The following is an 18,680-nucleotide window of genomic DNA, read 5'->3' as shown; positions in this document are numbered from 1 at the left end:
CTTTGAGGCAGAATACAATGATGAATGTGTGAATTTAATGCTGATTCTAGTTACTGAGGAGCCCACCACAGAACATCCTATAGAATCAAACATTTTCCTCAACCATAGGCCTCAAACCACTAGTTTCCTTTCTCCCGACTTCTGAGCAAATTAAACCCTCAAGAAAATCCAAACCAGAGACGTCTCTACCAGCTGTCCTGCCTCCTATTAATGGTGTGTTCCAGAACACTCTTTGGAACTGGTGTCATTATCATAACTTGAGTACAGATGGCAAGAAAATTAAGGTTTATTTGAGACTCCAGAGACATTCATATTCTAAATCATGCCATATTCTAAAGAATACACATTTCTTGAGGCCAGAATGAAGCCAGTTCCCAAGAAACTCAAGATATCCCCCCCAAAGGACCCAGGCCTCAAGAAAATTGTAAGAGTGGGGAGAAAAAAAGGGAGCAGTTGAAGTTGTACAGTCAGCTCAGGAATCCATATTTGCAGCCTAGGGAAGAGGTTCCATGAAAGCATTCAAGCTTGAGGCTGGAAATGACTGGCCTCCTTCCTCTTCTGTAGAAGCCTCTTTGCTACAAGCGCCTGGATGCAGATGATGTGTCATCACAGCACACTGCTCCCTGAAGACAGGTCAGGCTGGGTTCACCTGCAATTTCACATGACTCAGACCTGGGTTCCAGACACTCCCGATAGTGTGATTTATCTCTCCCTGTTACCAGGCTATGATTTCCCTTCCTAAGGAGTAGAAGATACTATGCTATGTCCTGAATGTGTTCAAAGCAATAAGATCATGAAAAACTTTACAAGACAAGAGAAGCTGTGCAGGGAACTACAACACACTACCCCCATGTATACGGTCTTAGTGAGGGTTAAGGTTTTATTCTGTTCTGAATGGAATGGAAAAAAAGCAAAGAGAAACTTTCTGTGTTCCCTATAGTAGCAGAACTAACTGGGCATCAGGCTGGAGAGATGGCTCAGTGCATAATCATGATTATATTTGAAGAAAATAGACTCCATGAATAGCATGGTGGACACACTGCAATAGTAGGCCATATTACGTTTCTTTACTACCTAAGACAGAATATTTACAATAAATAGGTAGCCACGTCCTAGGAAGTGTGTTAGGCAAAATATTTTTTAATCTAAAAATTGAAAGCTGGGTGGTGGTGCCCCTTGGCTTTAAGCCTAGAACGCAGGAGGCAGAGACAGACAGAGCTCTCTGTGAGTTTGATGCCAGCCTGATTTAAAGATAGAATGAGTTCCAGACCAGGCAGGGCTGCACAGAGAAACCTTGTTTAGAAAACAAAAGAAGAAATGAAGAGTGAGCACTTGCCTCAACTTCACAGTTACTGCTTAGTGTGCGGTAGCCCAAGCCTCAGGAAATAAAGAGAAAAATGGGTACTTGTACTCAATAGCGTGTACACTTTTCAGATATGTAAATGAAGCTATCATTAACATGCCAAAATTTAAAAGTGTCATATTTGGGCTGGAGAGATGGCTCAGTGGTTAAGAGCACTGACTGCTCTCCCAGAGGTCTTGAGTCCAATTCCCAGCAACCACATCGTGGCTCACAACCATCTGCAATGAGATCCAATGCTCTCTTCTAGTGTATCTGAAGAGAGAGACAGTGTTCTCATATACATAGAAATAGAGCTTTTTTTAAATAAGCATCATATTCAAGTATCAAAGGGACAGTAGGAAGCAGAGAAATATAAATTAAATTAAGAATGAGGCATACTTTTCTCCTCATTCCATTCAGAAAATGAGAATGCTCAGGAAAAGCGGGGGCCAGTGGGGACAACTCCAGTGTGAGGATACTTGGCCTTAGAGCTTATACCCAGAGTTGAGCACAATGATGACTCCTGAGAAAGTCACTTAACCAATCATCTCTAAGCCTTGGTAGTCCTTGCTGAAAATGGGAGAAACAATAGCACCTCCTAGTGTTGGATGCAAGAAGTCCATGAGAAGCTTGAGGGTGACCTGCAAATAGTAGAAAACACATGCATTTAAATGTTGCCTTGCCCAAGGTCCACGTTAGAAACACCTGAAGTTTGCGCTCCACACTTGTGTATCCTACAACTAACAAGCGTTGCTAAAATGGTTGGTTAAAGCTGTCCTGTACTCCGCACCTCTGCCTAAGTGTCTACCTGACTTTGAGCCTTTTCTTTCTAATTTCTACTTTCTTCTGTGCTTCTGCTCAAAAGTCCCCCTGAGGCTTGGATTGGGAGCAGAATTTTAGGTTCGCTAGGTTTTGTACAACACTGTGCTTCCCATCTGACTCTTCCTGTGTGGAAAGAAAGATCCATCCCACTCCATACTGCTCAGACACCTTAGATCTGACATTACAATCAATAAATTCTCTTAAAAGTCAATGTAAGTGTGCATGACAGCTGAGAGGAAGGGGGTCTGAGGGGGAGAAACATAACTTAGATGTTCAACCTTACGTTATATAATTTCATATTGCTGTGCCAAAATATTTGATGGAAATAAGTTAAGGGAGGAAGGACATACCTTGGCTCATCATTTCAGGGGGTTCAGTTCTTGGTCATGTGGCTCTGCCAGCTCTGGGTCCATGGTAAGGCACTGTCAATATATAGTACAGAACTATTCACCTTGCAGCAGTTAGAAAGCAGAAACAGAAAACCAGTGACACAATACACAAGGATCTCCCACAGTGATGTACTTCCTCAATGGAAGACCCATCTCCTAAACTCACCACCGACCCAAAGACTGTTACCTGCTGTGACAAAGTATTGTACCTTAGCTTGGGGGGAACTCTAATAGTCCATGAAATACTACTCCCTAAGAGTCAGTGAAAATAAGCCTGGCCAGGCGGTGTCTGTAATCTCAGCACTCAGGAGGCAGAGAACAGCAAATTGGATGCCAGTGGGAAACACTTAGCAAGCTCCAGGCAAACCAGTGCTCCAAAGCAAAACAAACAAAAACTTAATGGGGGGAGGAGGAGAGAGATGGAGGGAGAGGGAGAGAGGGACAGAGGGAGGGGGACAGAGAGAGAGAGAGAGAGAGAAAGAGAGAGAGAGAGAGAGAGAGAGAGAGAGAGAGAGAAAGAGAAAGAGAAATTCAAAGTGTAAGGGAATGGATACAGCATGTAACATTTTTCCAATACAACCCTATTTATTATAGTGATAAACCAGAAGCAAACTGAATGCCTTACAATATAAAAATGTTTAATTAACATACTGCATATCCATGTCATTGAATATTATTCAGTCATTTAAAAGAATAATTAAAAACACAACATCACAATTCAAAAGAATGCTCATGAGCCAAATGGAAAGCCCAAAAATGAGGCAATATATTCCGCATAATTGTAATTATGTAAAAATATAGATGCATGAAGAAATATATGGGAGAATATTCCGAAAGGATAGTACCTCTGTTAATAGAATTAGAGGTAGTTTTGTTTTCTAATTTCTGCACAATCATCTACACTGCTGTATAAAGAAAAGAAACCCTTTATAAATATAGAGTTACAGGTCCAAACTCTTCTGTCAGAGGATCATGTGCTTTTAGATCAAACCATTCAAAATCCAGGTTTAGTTTCTCACACTCAGATGATATTATAGAAGCAAATACTTTTCTCTAGGTAGAGTAAAGGAAGCAGTTTTGTTTCTGAAGGAAAACCTGACGTCCACATTGAGAAACCTTACACACTGGCAGAATCTTTGCTCCTTTGCGAGCACGGCATATGTTCTGAATTGCTCTTCCCCTCACTCATGGGGATAGATTTGAGCTGAGCTATCGTCTCTCCTTCTACCCTGCTCTCCATTCAGCTGACGATGAAGTATTTGTGAGTCTGGGTGCTAAGCTTCCCACTTCGCCTGGTCACACGAAATGAAACAACCTGTTCCCTGTACACACTGAGCCCTTGGCCAAATGCTCCATCCAAAGAAGCTAAATTGAGATATAACGCTGAAATGAAATGCTTGGAAGTGGTTCTGGACCAGACAAGCAAACATAGGCACTATGAGGAGCTATATAGAGAATTAACCCTGCTAGTGTCTGAAGTATAAATGCACCTACAGCCTTAGTCTATGTGTATGAATTGAGAGAGGATGAAATGAGAGACCATTATTTTATCGTAGCTCTCCATCCTTTTCCCATTTCTTCAGATCCATTAAAAAGACTATCTGTACACACAGTCTCTCTTCTTATCCCCATAGGAGAGCACTGCAGGACAGTCTGCAGCCACAGACAGAACTAGTCACAAAATTACCAGAGCAGAAAGACTCACAGCAACCACACACAGTCTGATGATTGGCTGTCCTCTCGTCTCGAAATTGTTCACAATTTAAAAGCAACATGCTTGAGGGTTCAAACTTCTTAGAAGGGGGAAGCAGCTAACCTAAAAAGTACAGAGAGTTCACAGCTGCCATACTGCCCATATTGGCCTCTCCTATGTGGACTTTTATGAACTCTGGACCCCAGTGTGTATCCCATCCTACAAGAGACACTTGCTATAGTTTTTGGTCTCCAGTCTCTCACTGTGTGACTTGTCCTCTCCTTATTTAAGTATTGGCTTCCCTTACCTTGCTAGGATCTCTCTCATTTCCATGATTCCAGATCTCACTTAGGAATTCATAACTTAAATATCTGTAACTTTATAACAGGCCTCTCTGCTAGACCGCTCATATGGTCAGTTTCTCAGGCAATCCTCCCTGGATGCCCCCATGGTCACCTCAAACTTGGATATCTGCAAGCAAATTTACTTTAGCTTCAAAAAATCCTCATTCCAGGTGGGCAGTGGTGGCGCACACCTTTAATCCCAGATCTGGGGAGGCAGAGACAGGCGGATTTCTGAGTTTGAGGCCAGCCTGGTCTACAAAGTGAGTAACAGGACAGCCAGGGCTACACAGAGAAACCCTGTCTCGGAAAAAAAAAAAAAAAAAAAAAAAAAAAAAAAAAAAAAAAAAACTCATTCCAGCACTCCTTGTCCTCAACATCTTACATCTCTCCCTTTCTTGATGTGATCCCCAAATTTCTCTTGAATCTATCCTTTAACTGCTTCTCATATTAATTACCTATATCTTTGTTGTTCCAGAAATGTTCAAGCCCTATACTACCAAGGATGTGTTCATGAACCAAACAGGTGCCAATCCAATGCAATCACAGCAGGGTCTTTATTTACAAGCTCAAGCCCAGTCTTAACACCAACCCACAGGATGGTTCCGGTGGAGAAAAGCCCCCAACACTCACCAGAACAAGGTTTGATAGAAAATGGCAAGCAAGGGTTTGCCTGACAATCATCTAATAGAGGGGCTACTGTTGCCTTTAGCATTATTGGCTGCCAAATAGCCAATTTATTATTTAGCATTATGGAAGCCAAACCCCAAACTTAACTTCTGCTTTCCTCCTGGTTGGTGGTTGTTAGGAAGTGAAGTGTCAGAGGCAGGCTTGTAACCTGGGGATGCAGATTTGTTAGGGAATAACCTGGAAACTGATGCTAGACACTGGGTTTGTTGGGGGAATAACCTGGAAACTGGAGCTAGATACCAGCCTATTAGTTTGCTTGAGTTTAAATTTAGGTCAAGTTTTCTATGTTGAAAACTGAACCCAAAAACTTTGATCTGTCAACTGGTGTAATTTCCACTTCTGAAGTCTTTCTGCCACCTGCTTCCTGCTTTCTTCCTTTCACTCTACCATTCATATTAGCACCAGAGTGGTCCTATCAGTCCTCCAAATGATGTAGGGACTCTTTTTTTTACAAGAACCCCAATTAACAAATATATGTGAGGTACTGGGAATAGAAAATTTACTATGTGAGTGCACTTAGTACTCATGTCTTCAGCCTAGTATTTAGGAAGCTGAAGCAGGAGGATCATGACTTAGCCTGGACTACATACTACATTGCTCCTGGTTGGTGGTGGTGGTGTTTTTCATTTATTTGTAGGCAGTGTGTCATGGTCCATGTATGTAGATCAGAGGACAACTTGTGGGAGTTACACTCTCCTTCTACCAAGTGTGTTCTGAGATGAAACTCAGGTCATCAGCATTCAGTCAAGTGCATGGACCCACATAACCATCCTACTAGTCCAATTATTCCATATTTAGGCATATTTCCTCCCCTACACACCATATACACAAAGAGAGACAGAGGGGAGAGAGAGAGAGAGAGAGAGAGAGAGAGAGAGAGAGAGAAGAAAAAGAGAGAAGAGAGAGAGAAAGAGAGAGGAGAGAGAGAGAAATCAAGAGATAAAGAGAGAGAGAAAGAGAGAGAGTGTGTGTCTACGGGATCAATTTCCTAATGTATGACATTCAACATATGACATATCATAGACAATTCAAAGTAGTCTACTCAGTAGTCTACTCAGTTTTACTAAGAGCTAAATCAAAACTTCTGACTGGACATGACAGTTCATGCCTCTAATATCAGTACTTTAGAGGCTGACAGATTTCTGACCTGTAGACCATCCTGGTCTACATAGTGAGGTCCATAGCTAGCTACATAGTAAGATGCTGTCAAAATCAATCCAAAACAAAAACAAAGAATAAATAAGTAAAATAAATATAGTGAGTAAATAAATAAATAAATAAATAAATCATTTGGCAGGTTGTAACACCTTGTAATGGTATATATCACAAAACAGAATTTAGGGCTCTGAATTCACAATGTGCACAGTTCTGCTCTTCCTTGTCTCATTGCAATTCTGTTTAAATTCTGACACACACGAAAAATATACATCACAGTAAGAAAATTGCAGATGCATATGTGAGATAACCTTACCCACGTCCTTAAACTATTCAAACAGATTTGGCTTTTCTTACCTCTGGATTGCCAGTGTCCATTCCCTTCTCATGAGATACTTCCTCCTTGGCTTATTCCCTCGCTCCTTATTAGCAGGTAGAAAAAGTTGCATTAATATTCAGTAGGTAAAATGTGTCACCCTATATTTTAGATAATTTTCAGTGTGGGAATACATTTTCTTAAAAATATTCCCAGAAGGTGAATGACTTTAATAACATGGTATCTGTGAAGATGGCAAATAAAATGGCTTATAGAATTCTGCCTTGGCAAACAGTCGAAGCAGCTTTTCTTTACAGACAAATGTTAACCCTGCTTATTTGAATTGACTGAGACTGGTTCATTTCTCTTTGTATAAGTATTGACAATTCTTTGAGTCCTATTGACTTTGGACTCCCAGGCCCTCTCTTGAAAGTTTTAAAGGCTGATACTTTAGTAAAGAGCAGGATGAATACAGACAGATAAATGTGACCAAAGGTTCTCAAATAAAAGAAGGGCTGGAGAGATGGCTCAGTTATTAAAAGCACTGGCTACTCTTGCAGAGGACCAGGATTTAGGTTTGAGCATCCACATGGCAGCTTAAAACCAACTTTAACTCAAGTTCTAGGGACTCTGACATCCTCACCTGGTCTCTGCAGACACTCCTGTGCATGATATACATATATGCATGCAGGCAAACATTCATACATGTAAAACTAAAAATAAACCTTTAAAAAAAAATGAAGCAGGCAGTGGTGGTGCACACCTTTAATCCCAGCATTCTGGAAACAGAGGCTGAAGGATCTCTAAGTTCAAGGCTAGCCTGGTCTACAAAGTAAGTTACAGGCTATTTAGTGCTACACAGAGAGACCCGGTCTTTAAAGAGAGAGAGAGAGAGAGAGAGAGAGAGAGAGAGAGAGAGAGAGAGAGAAACAAAAGAAAAAGAAAAAAGAATGAAAGGAAGAAAAGAGGAGTGTCAAATGAATCTATTTAGCTTTCTTTCTCTCTTACAGAGGCAGAGATAAAGTTGGCTTCTCTATTCATTGTTTAATAGCAACTTAAAGTATCAGAAGAGAAAACTTCCTCAAGTGAGAAAAAGAGCTACTAGAAGCCAGAAGAGCAGACAAGCAATTGTAGGGCCAGGAAGGACTGTACTCCAATAGAAAGCTTTTCTTCCCAGGGTGCTGGAGAGCACAGTGGAATACCCTGCAATTCAAAGCCAGGACCAGACACAAAATTGCTATGATAAAGTCCGACTAGTCGCACACAAGGTTCATGATTGACTCTCCCCTAGAAATTGTTCACAATCGAGTAGATAATTCTCTTCCTTAAAAGCACCATGTAGGAGGATTTGAGCCTCTCAAAGTGGGAGCTACTTCCCCAAGTAGAGAGATAGAACATAAATACTTCTACACAAATGGATATGAATCTAAATCTCATTCTGTTTACTCTAAATTCAAGGATTCCAGCACATTAAGTATCTGGACATATTCTCAGAATCCTTACTGAGCCAAGTCTGTGGTGATATGGGTGTTGTCTCTAGGAGCCCCAGTTAAAATGTGTGTTATAAATTCTAGAACAAAGAATCCTCATTAAGTAAATGATAGTATCAAGTAATTGCAACCAGTGTGTGCCTGGAACCCTGTACAAATACACCAGAAAAGACACCTAGGATATGCAGCAGGAAACAAAACCATCACAGGTTCAGAGAGTTTTCCCCAGATCTAATTTTAAAGACTTGAAGGCAGGCTCACTTCAAGGAGATATGTAATGAGCACAGGCTCGTGTATTTTCTGCTGATGAGCACAGACATCTGAACAGCTGATACCATCCTTTCTCTGTGTACAGGATGCCAGAAATATAGTTATACATTTCAGCTCCAAATTTCAACACCCAGCCCATTTTATAATGCAGTGCTAGGTCATTGCCCTTGCACCTGGCTTAATACCCTAAATGGCTTAATTCTGTCTTTACTTATTGTCTTACTTAGAAGAACTTGAAGGAAATATATTCTGCCTTCCAGAAAATGCATTCCATATGACAGTCCCTCAAGAAATGAATACAGGGGGAAGTAATAAGAGTGTTGCTGGAATAGTGTCAGAAATATTTAATTGAAAAAGTCTTCAGCCTGAGCATGCTGAGTGTGCATGTTGAAATGTGGTGAGCAAAGCTAGAAGCGCATTTTTAGTTGCCTTCTACTGAGACTTTGTGAGCTGCGGGCCGTGATCCTGTGCAAGGGCCATTCTTGGGCAGTTTTTACTGAATCCCCATTTTATCCAATTTCAAAACCCCAAAGACAGTCACAGAGAGAATGACATCTATTCAGTTCTCGAATCTGACATTGCCACTTGCTTTTAAACTCAGTAAGTCCCCAAACAGGACCAGACACATATTTCGTAAGACCAGGTACAGAAATGAAAATACTAAATGATCAAGAATTGCAAGACAGCAAAAATAGAAGACTTCCCAAGCACAGAATTCTAAGCAAAGGGTTCCCATTTCCATGAACACTTCCCCTTCTCATTGATATGTTACTCAGGTTGCAAAAAAACAGTGTCATATGCCATATACTGGTTATAATTATATATGTATACATATATACATATATATATGTATATATATATTCAACATGATTCACTGATCACTTCTTTCATATAGACAATGTATGTACATGAATGTGTGCAAGGAGATATGTGTCTCAAGAACTCAGGGGAATGGGTATATTTTTTAAAAGGCAGTAGAGCTTGTATTTATGTAGTGTGTGTGTGTGTATGTGTGTGTGTGTGTGTGTGTGTGTGTGTGTGTGTGTGTGTGTGTGAGTATGTGGGATATGGCATGTGGGAATACCACCTCAGATGTCAGTCCTGACATACCTACCCTACCTTTTCTTTGAGAAGATTTTTCACTACTTTGAAAGTGTGCCATGTATGCCAGACTAGTTAATTCATTGACCTTCCAGGGATCTTCCGATCTACACTTTGCTATTATTATAAGCATGTGCCACATGCCTGGCTTTTTTTCTTTTTTTTTTAAAGATCTCTTACCACATGTGTGTGTGTGTGTGTGTGTGTGTGTGTGTGTGTGTGTGTGTGTGTACATGAATGGAGTTACATGTGAGTATCTGCATAGGTCAGAAGAAGACATTGGGTCTCTTGGATCTGGGGTATCAAAACTGCTGTGAATCACCTGACTTGGGTGCTGGAAATAGAACTCAGGTTTTCTGAAAGAAGAACAAGAAATCTTACCCATTGAGCCATCTATTCCCCCCAAACCCCATTCCTGACTTTTTGTACAGGTTCTAGCCATCCAAACTCCAGTGCTCACAATTGTGAGGCAAGCACTTCACTGGCTAAACCTTTTCTCTATCCCTCACTGCTAGTTTTGTTTAGGTCAAAGCTCAAGATCCTTGCCTTCAATCTTTCTATAAATTATTTGCTCAACATAAAATACTGCCCAAAGCATAAAAATACCAAAAAACTTACACTTGAAATATAAAAATAATGTTGAAAATATAAATGATGAAATGCCAGATATAATGGAAAGGCTGTAGGGAGTTACATAAGAAAATTAAAATATAAAATACTGAAATAGACATAGCTCCATATACTAATAATTAGTATTCTGTCTATCCAGGTGTGATTAGCACATGATTTTTTCAACTGATCTTACAGCATAATAGATTCAAAATCCCTATAAATAATGTGAGAGTTTTATTTAACATTTGGTTTTCTTTAAAGAGGAATTATCAAAAACACTGGAGATAGAATCGTGTTGGCAAACCTGGCTTTATTTGGGGGGTTTGTTGCTCGGTTGATTGGATTTGATTTTGATTTTGGTTTTGGCTTTGGTTTGATTTGCTTTTTCAAGACAGGATTTCTCTGTGTACAGTATTTCTGGAACATTGATTGGAAATATTCTCTGTGGGAAAATAAATACAATGAGGAAAAAAGCGTGAAAGAAAGAATGTGACGCAAATGGACATTCACTTTTTTCCAGACAAGGTTAATTTTTAGTCCACTTTGTGGTTTTACACGCTCAGCTAGTGCCACCTATAGGAACAAGAAGCAAAGCTGCTGCCTTCACAAACAGGCTGTGCAGCAACTGAGTTGGATCAAATGTCACAAAGAAATGAGTCAGCATTTTGGTGTGAAATTCTGGTCTTTGTTCAGTAAACAAAGGGAACAGAGCCTAATGAGCCTCAGCAATAAGCTGCAAGAGATTTACTGGAAATGGAAACCATGATTTATTATCAAGGCCACTTCTGAGTTACAAGAGAAAAAACAAGAGAAGAAAGCATAACAGCTTGCCAGAGAAGGGATATCAGCAAGTCTTCTATTGTTTCTGAGTTTCTTCATTAGCTGGTTTGTTTACATTCTTAAATATTCGAAGAATAGCTACAAGTACTTGAAAGCAAAATATTACTTCCTCCAGGAACATCTGATCAGAGTGGAAAAAATCCACAAACAATAGAATACAATGTTGGAGTTGTTACAGTGCTAAGTATGGTCTAAAGATGCCTCTGAATATATTATAAACTTGCCCAAAAGGCACCTTGTAGGTGCAAACTGCACCACAATTTGATGTATCAACAACATGTATCTTAGCCCAAGAACAAGTAGTGGAGTCTTGGGGAGTCACAAGCAGATGAATTTCAAGGACTCAAAAGGAGCCATCAGTGCAATCCAGATCAAAGAAGGCAGCTGTCAGCGTTCCCCCACCTCACTATCTGTGGACCTCAGATCTCTTCCTTGTTGTCACTGTCACTTCCCTTTGTCTATACATGTTGCCCAGCCACAAGGCAGCCCAAAGGGACTCAGACTTCATTCTGCCTGGGAGTCCTGTCTGACTTGTGAACAATTCATTGCTAATTGAAGTCTTGAATTTAAGGTCTGTGGTTTTAACAATAATATGAAGTGTGGGGAGATTCTTGAGGCACTGGAAAAACTATGCTATGGAGAGGAGATTACAGGTACATCCAGTGTGGCCCGTTGGAAGCAGGTACCTGGAGAAGTCGCATGGGAGCTTGACTTTGACGGAGTCTGGCTGTGATGGATGGCAACAAAATGGGAAAAGCATACAGTTTGTAAAGAAAAGCCAACAGTTCAAACTTCAAGTGAAGACAGATGTACTTGGGGAGTTGCCCTACAGCTGGATTATAAAGAATCTTGGACTGCAAAGTGCAAGATACAAAAACACCTGACAGTGTTTGCAGGACCCTGGACACTGACCTATATAGTCCCCTTAGTCTGACTCCTGTCATCCTCAGAACAGTAATGAGAGAATCACCCCAATAATTTTTTTAAAGGTGTATTTAATGTATATGAGTACACTGTAGCTGTCTTCAGGCACACCAGAAGAGGGCATCGAATCCCATTACACATGGTTGTGAGCCATCACGCGGTTGCTGGGAATTGAACTCAGGACCTCTGAAAGAGCAGTCAGTGCTCTTAACCACTGAGCCATCTCTCCAGCCCCCACCCCAATACTTACTGCCTCCGTTTTATGGTTAAGAAACAGAAACAGCAAAGTTTCATCTTTTCTCCAACATCTCATCACATAGGTTTGAAGCTTGCTCCTACGAACTACTCTATATTGCATCCTGGTATTCTAAGGAGTTTGGATTTAAATTATCTCCTATGTGAGAAAAAAAAATAAAACCTTCTCAAAAAAGGATGGGGGAGCAAACTAGTGAAAATACAGGTGAGCTTCCCAGACACCAGCATGGCCAGGACTATTGCAGTATACTATGAAATCTCTCAATGTTGAAAGTAACCTGCAGCAACATGTTAGACTGTAGAGGAGTTAACCGGAAACAGGCTGCCCCAGCCCTGATCTCCACCCTTCCCTGCCCCTGGCAACCTCTTTCAGAAGTTCCAACCACCCTCTTATCTTCTCAACACATGCTGGCTGCACATTTTGCCCCAGTGTCTGCAAACCATAGTTGTTTTGAACTCTACTCCTGCTTCCTCAGTAATTTTGAATAATCCAGTAACATCCTTACTCCATCAATGTTCCTGAGTTTGTTCTTCCCTTTGCAAAATGAGGGGAGTGTTCACCCTAGTCCTCCTTTCTACTCTCTCTTCACTCTTTCTGTAACTTCATTTTCCTTCCACAGCACAAAAGCTGCCAAAAACAGTCTCTGTGGCAACCTAAATCAAGACTTCTGCTCTTCATACTCAGTTGATTTTAAAAGTTAAACTCCAATAAACAACATTTATGTTAACATGACACTAATTTTCACCACAAGGCTAAGTACAAAACAAGGATTATGTTTCCCTTTTTGCCATTTGAGTGTCAGTTCCTGGACCATGAAGAGGAGGGCAATCCTTCCCTCTGGGTGAAATGGTTTCTGGTACACTCCAACAATTAGGTTTAAAAGTCATGACTTATTTTCTTCAAATTTAAATCACAATGACTTGTGATCTTCCCTGGCTTTTACTATGGAAACAAGCTTTAATTGCCTTTTAGAGACTTCTGGACTGGTGTTCTAAGATGGAATGTGTATACCTCAGATCTGTCAGATGACCTTTATTCTAGATGTTATTTGCACTACCTCTGTGAATTGAATCCCCCCACCCTACCCCCTTGCATTTTGAGGCTAGGCATACCCTTTTCTTCCAAATTCTTTTTGTGTATTTCTATACTTGAGAAATCTAGAATTTAGAGTATATATCTATAGGTGATGCTAGATCCCCAACCTGAACCAAGTCACTTAGAAAAAAAAATAGAATAACAAAAAAGACATCAGGATCTTCGGATCCCACTAAAGGCACATTAATGACTCTTCATTCCTCCTGCATGCCCACTGTTTGAACCTAATCAGCAATCAGGAGAACTGGAGCCGGTGAAATGCTCTCTGTGGGGCCACCTTCCTATCATACAAAGGAAGGCACAGAATCCTTCCTAGACCTGATCTCTGAATGGAAAAAACTTACACACACACACACACACACCTTCTCTTAAGGACAACCCTTTGTAAACAATCCAGGATGGGCATGTGATCACTTCTCACATAATCCCATGGTCGAGTGAAGATGATACTTGCAGGTTCTTGTGGGGCAGTGGACAATGCTAGGAAACTTGGTAAGGTTGAGTGGCTTGGAAGCCCTGGAACCTCTGAGAGGATGGTAGGAGCTTCACCTGCTTCTGACCAGGCCACTGTCACGTGACCATACTCCCTCTATAGGAACGAGACCTATATAGGTCATGTGGATCCGAACAGAGTTCTCCGTGCTAATGAAGTATCTAGAGCCCTGAGAGTTTAGGCAATAAGCTTCTCTTCTTGGTCATTCCTTCCTGAAAAAGGTATTTAATCTCTGGTTCACCCTGAGGAGGTGGTGTGCAGCCATTTTCCACCATGAACCATCAATAAATTGTTCGAAACCAAAGACTGTATTTTTCATCGAGAACCAATGTGGGGAGCATAGAGAAAGCCCCCATCTACAGAGCAGCACAACCTAAGTCTTCTGCAGAAGGCCCTTCCAAGTTCCTGGACAATTACTGCTAAGATAAGGACAACTTCCCTCGACCCTGCAGCATCTGGATGTCCTGGGATTTGGGAAGCCCCAGCCCCGGCCTCCTTGAGGGTCTGTGGGCCCCCTCCATTCCCAACTTCTCCATGCAGCTTCTGGTGGCATCTGGATTTCCAGGAGTCAGGGAACCCCAGCTTCAGCCTCAGCCTATGTTATTTCTCACTTGGGCTGAGGCCCCTACCCAAAGCTATGCTCTCCCACACCCTGAGCAGTGTATCGGGAGTTCTTATTACCCAACAGTGGGTACAGGGTAAATGGAGTCTAGTGTCTGCCCAGTGGAGTTCCTACACCCCAATGGTGAGGCAGAACCCACAGAACCACAGATTCTGGTAATTGCAACGTGAACATTTTCAAAGTGTCACAATTGTACCTACAATGCCCACTCTTTGTCACCATTCTCTGCTTTTATCATTCATCTAGTACTGAGACCTCCAAGTCACCTACAAACTTCTCTTCTTCTATGATATCTACATCACCTACCCCGAGGTCACAAGTGTAACCAATAATCATTTCCCCTAAGATGTGAACTTCATATATACTTTGCTTTTAATTACAACTTCATTTCATTGAAATCACCAGTTCTGGGCATGATTTGCTACTGTTGGTTTCTTTTGAGAGACATCTGTTAATTCTCAAAGAAGCCTGGTTAACTCAGTGGTTAACTGAGATGCCTTTTAACATTATCAAAGTAGACTGGCTACCAGGCTCTCAGCTCCCACATGTTACAGAGCCCTGGTTCCAGAGAACAACAACACTCCTCTTCCCCTACACCAACCCCACCACTCCTAACCCTACTCTAAACCTCTGCAGCCCCTGAGCTTCCCCTCCCCTTTCCCCAGTTTCTCTTTTCCTATATAAAGCCCAGCTATTTTGGCAGTGCATTGTTTTGGCTCTTGGTTCCACTCTTGGCTCCACTCCAGAACCTCTCTTTGTAAGGGTCCATGAAGAATAGTACCCCAGATCCAAATAGTATGGAAAAGCAAAGAGTGTTTGATTCTGCAGAAGCCCAGAGTGTTGGGCTCTTCCATTCACCAGGATGGAGATGCCCAAGTGAGCTTACAGGCCCAATTTAAAGCACATTAGGGAAATTCCAGGGAGGGGTAGGTGACCTTTATCTTAATTGCTTGGCTTTACATCTAGGGTTCTATATTTCAGTACCATTGCTGGTACTCTGTACCAGCTAGAAACTGTTGCTGGGAAAGCCTGGAAACTGTTGCTGACCCATTGTCCTTCTTGCTTCAGGCCAGGTGGTGGGGCAGTTACTGATGGAGGGGTAGTTTCTGATTGGCTGCCCAAGCCTGAGGTTTTTCCAGAAACTGACTTGCCTGGATTTGCCCAGTTCTTGGAAACAGAGATCTAGGCCTAGTGTCCTGAACTACCAATTTGAAACCTGTCATAGAGTCAGCCTGTCTCGGTCCTCTCATCTTCATCCATTTGCCCTCTCTTCTCTCACTCCCTCTCTCCTCTCTTGGCACAGTCCACTCTGGACCCTTCCAGATGCCTCTTACTGTCCTCTCCCTCATATCTACAATAAAAAACCTTCTCTTCAACTATACCTAGTAGTCATGTCCTCATTTTCATTCAATACCTAGGCCAAGTTGTCCTTAAACTTGATGTCCTCCCAATTCTGCCCACATCCTTAGATTAAAAGGTATACTACCACACTTGGCTCTAAAATCATGTAGATTCAAAGCCCTCTAATCCCAACATTTTCTCCCTTCCTACCCAGCCTCCATCTTGACTGAGACCAGATCAACAGATCATTATAATCTCTCTCATGAAAACCCTTAATAACTTCACCTTTTTTCATGCTCATCTGAAGCTGTGTCCTATATTAAACCTAATTAAGCTATTTAAACTGTTTCAAATGTGTGTTCTACAGGGGACAGACAAGACTCGGGTTATCACAGAAAAGTATACAATAGAACTAAGTTAAAGTCACCAGAATACTAGGAATGTCCACCTCCACAAAAATTCAACTATCTGTAGCTATTATCGAACTTTTCCCCCCTACTTTGTGTCATTAATAAAATTATAGAATGTTTTTTAAGGTTTGTTTTCTTATTTTGTTTTGTTTTTTACTACCATGCTCAGGCTGGCCCCCTCCTGGGTTCAAGCAATCTTTCTATCTCACTTGCCTAAACAGTTGTCTCACTATTCTTGGACTTAAAACTACAAAATCTAAATGGCTAACAAATTATCTCCTCATTATACTGTGGTGATTTGAAGGCAAATAGCTCCCATAGGCACACAGGGAGTAGCATTATTAGTGGTGTGGCCTTGTTGGCATAGGTGTATGTTGCATGTAGTTTTAAAAGCATGATACCACCTTTCCCAGGAGCTGCTACGATACCAGTCCACCCCTCTTTTTTCCACCCAGCTTCTCTCTCTCTACCCAGCTTGTTCCAGGAGTCGACCTCTCCATCAACCCACTCTTGAGATACTTGCTCTGGGAAGGGTCTCATTACCAGCCCCACCCAAGACCTTTGAATCTTCAGATAAAGGACACACACTCAGTTTGTCACCTTATAATTTGCCTTTCATAGCACAATTGCTGGGCACAAATACCTCCCGCCTGGAAATGTGTACCCTTAGCAATTTATTATCTCCGTCTCTCCTTCTGCCCTAAGCTTGATGGCTTGTCCTAACTAGCCCTTGTCAGACATCTCTGGCAACCTGCCTGCAGCAGACCCGTAGGCCCTGGCTGCCCTGAGAAATTACATGATTGCTACATGTTCCTCGTTCCAAAGCATGGTAAAAAGAGCCCTCTCTCTTTCCCTGTGTCTGTCTTTTCCTCCTGGGTCCCAGAAGTCACACCTGTATCTAACAATTGGCTCCTGGCCTTCTTTATTAACAAAATCAAGAACCAGTTAGGAAACTAGACCTAGTATCAGCACCTTCCCTTACATTTCCCATTTTCTGTCCAATATCCCAGATATAAATTGAACAAAACCATAGCAATTAAGTAAATTACACAGTATGAGGTACAAATGACATCTAGTCATCTAGATGTCAACTAGATGACTAGTCATCTAGTCATCAATTTGTCAACTAGATGACTAGTCATCTAGTCATCAATTTGTCAGTTAGACAACATAGTCTACGATATTTCCCAACTGGATTATGATTTTATCCCTGAGTTATGTTTAGATTTAGTCATAATGCCACCTGAAAACCATGTCATCCACTCTATAAACTCTCTCTCAATGTTAAAAAATTTGAGTTTGATTATGAGACTAAAACTAGTTTTCAACCCCATCCGAAATCTGAGAATGACTTGAACATTAATTACCTGGGTATACAGGAAGTACCAACCATAGCTCCTCAAACAGCTGTAGAGTCTGTTGACTGCCTGGACAGCCCCTTATTCCTCCAAACCTTGGAGCATCTGTCTTCAGCCTTCTGGCCAGGGATCATCTATCTAACAGACCTGTAAAGCAGAATTATCTGAAGGACCGTGCTGACCCTGTCTCAGCAAAGCCTACAGTCAACTATTCTGCAAAATGTGTCCTTTTCCTGACAGTATTGTCTGCAGATGAAATGGGCAATTTCTGCCCAGTGGCTCCTTTGCCACAATAAGCAAACTTGCCTGGAAATGAAGATGCCCAGTATCTTCTTTGAACCAAGAAGAAGGTGCTGTCCGGAGCAGGGATGTCTCACTGTCAAATGATTAAATAACATTAAATGTCACATTCTATGGATTTCTGACATTTTTGAAGACTATATATATGCATATAGTCTATGTATATGAATATGAAGACTACATATATTACATATATATGTAATCTGAACTGTTAAACATTGACTACTCTCATCTATTTCTAATGGAAATATCTCAAAATCATTCTTTTATAATTAACTCAGAACCATGAGTTTGCTATCTGGCCCTTAACTCATATTGCTCGATCATGTGAAAACAGTTTGCAATAGCAGGCATAGAAAGACTGGGTCTAAGCTTATATTCTTGAATGAGTTGCCTAGGCACAATGCCTTTAAGAGTAATAATACTCATCCCAAATTTTGTATCAATGAAATAAATCCATACCAATGAAAAACTTAAATCTGTATCAAAATAAATTCTGTACCAATGTAAAAATATAACTTCAACTTTGCATCAATTATAAAGATTTCTACCAATTAAGATTATGGCTATACAATCAATTCCACCTACTTCCTCCCTGTTCTAATTTAGAACTATTCCCAAATTCCCTTCAGTGACAACTTTTCTATAATTTGTAAAATAACCATCACCAGACCCCCAAACCCAGGGAATTGGGCTGACTCTCCATAACTTCTTCTGGCTAAACAAGGGAGATGAAAACTTCTTTAAACGGGGGGGATAGGAAAATTAGAAAATTTAGTTAGACTTAGAAAGCTGACTTCAGCAACTATTATCCAGTCTG

General features: G+C 41.1%; 1 long non-coding RNA gene across 1 annotated transcript; it reads right to left on the bottom strand.

Annotated features, from left to right (window-relative positions):
* Positions 1 to 268: 268 nt before the first annotated feature.
* Positions 269 to 17,686, bottom strand: LOC116084683. The gene is made up of 5 exons (XR_004116218.1): positions 17,570 to 17,686; positions 6,790 to 6,854; positions 2,515 to 2,586; positions 1,938 to 1,983; positions 269 to 649 (listed from the first exon to the last, which is right to left on the bottom strand). It is a non-coding gene; the product is annotated as an uncharacterized LOC116084683 (long non-coding RNA).
* Positions 17,687 to 18,680: the final 994 nt, after the last annotated feature.

The sequence above is a fragment of the Mastomys coucha genome, unplaced genomic scaffold (assembly GCF_008632895.1).
Source record: "Mastomys coucha isolate ucsf_1 unplaced genomic scaffold, UCSF_Mcou_1 pScaffold9, whole genome shotgun sequence".
NCBI lineage: Eukaryota > Metazoa > Chordata > Mammalia > Rodentia > Muridae > Mastomys > Mastomys coucha.
This window is presented reverse-complemented; position numbering and strand designations above follow the sequence as displayed.